Below are 1,857 nucleotides of genomic sequence, written 5' to 3' on the forward strand. Positions count from 1 at the left end.
GAGAAGACCCCGCTGGCGGGGCGCGGCCCACGGAAGCTGCCCGCCACTCGGGAGCTCAGTCGGCTGGGGGGTGGGGGCGATGCCTCTCATTAAATGTCAGACCCGACCCCGACTCCTCGTCCACACTGGACCCACCCACCCTGGGCACAGAGCAGCCCAGGTCCAAAGGTGAGACCTTTAGACCCTCCCTCCCCGACCCCTCCGGCCTAGGGCTCTCCGCTTGTGTGGTGGGCTCCGGTGACTGGGAGGGCTGCTCCTCCCCAGCGCACGTCACCCTGGGCCCTGACGGGGTCTGGGGGCCTCCAGCTTCTCTCCCCCAGGCCAGTATCTCATCACTGCCCATTTCAGCCTCCCCCGAGCCAGCTGGTGCAGTGTGGGTGAGTCACCTGCGGGCGCAGGACAGGCCCTGCCAGCCTGGCACGCACTGCCCAGCCCGGGGACTAGCTGCACAGCCGTCCACCCCCACCATCTCCTCAGGAACCAAGAAGGGGGTGGTCCTCCTTTCAGGAGAATTTGGGGGAGGCTGGGGCTGGAGGGTCAGGGGACTGGGCATCAGTCCAGCCAGAGCCGAGCTTGGAACTGGCCCTGAGCTCCTCCTGTCTCAGGCGCTGCTTGGCCCTGGGCTCTGGGCCCCTTGGCATTCATATGATGAGCACTTCTGGTTCTGTCTGTTTGTTTTTTTTTTTACTTTTGGTTTTTGTTTGTCTTATCTTGGATGAGCAATTCTGAAGGGCTCTGTGCACCAGGCCCTGCGGGCACAGGGTGGACACGTCTCTGCCCCTGGCAGCTCGAAGTCCAGGGCTCAGCCACTGACCGGCCACAGTGGGGTGAGGATAGGGGGAGGAGACGCTGTGGAGTAGGTCCTACCTCCACCCCCAGCCTCCTTCCCTTGGGCTGCAGAAGGACCCAGGACACCCCAGGTGGGCTGCAGGCCACAGACCAAGAGGGACCATGGTCAGGTCCCTGGAGAGCAGAGTCAGGAGGCCTGGTCCCCCGGCCTTGCCCACCTTGCTAGCTGGCCCAGTCCAGACCAGGAGGACAGAGGGGCACCCTCTGGGGTAGGTAGCTACCAGGAGGAGGCAGCAGCTGCCCTTGTGAGGGTGGCATGTCCTGCGGGTGGCTCACCTGCCGTGCCACCTGGGGTCCCTGGGCAGCTGGAGTGTCGGGGGGAGCAGGTAAATATGGCTGGTGGGAAGGGGGAAGGTGTGTAGGGGGTGGCTCCCAGGACCTGGGAAGGAGGAAAGCACAGGAGATTGTGTTCCCCCCCAAACACAGCTGCATGTCCCAGAGGCCTGAACAACAGCCACCACAGGGGCACGGTGTCACGTGGGGCTGCGCACATGAGCTGGCCACACCGCCGAGGCCCAGTCTCCTCCACACCTGGCCCCGTGTCCACTGAACAGACAGGGAAGGTCGCAGTCGGGGGCAGGAGGAGTCAGGCAGGGGCCAGGTTCATGGACTCCTCCCTGTTCTCGGAGAATAACACTCGTTCCTATGCTGGTGGCACCAAAGACCCTCCCAGATGACCACAGGTGCCAGCCAGCGGCAGAGTGGCCCAGGCCTTGCCTCCAAACCTCTGGCTTGCGGGTCTGAGCTGGCCTGCACCCTGCAGCCAGCTGGCCTGCACCCTGCGTTTCATTTTCACGAAAGTGCCTAATGAGGTCTTGTTAAGTTTAAACTAATGGTAGCTCCACGTGAATCATTTATGTAAAATATTTCTTATATTTGTATTTTGCCTTTTAATTCTAATACGTGACTTTCAATACCTTAGAAGAAAAATAGCTTTAAAAATTTATAAAAACTGGGCCGGCCTGTGGCTCACTCGGGAGAGTGCGGTGCTGATAACACCAAGGCCCC

The sequence above is a fragment of the Galeopterus variegatus genome, unplaced genomic scaffold, assembly GCF_000696425.1.
Source record: "Galeopterus variegatus unplaced genomic scaffold, G_variegatus-3.0.2 Scaffold12218, whole genome shotgun sequence".
Classification (NCBI taxonomy): domain Eukaryota; kingdom Metazoa; phylum Chordata; class Mammalia; order Dermoptera; family Cynocephalidae; genus Galeopterus; species Galeopterus variegatus.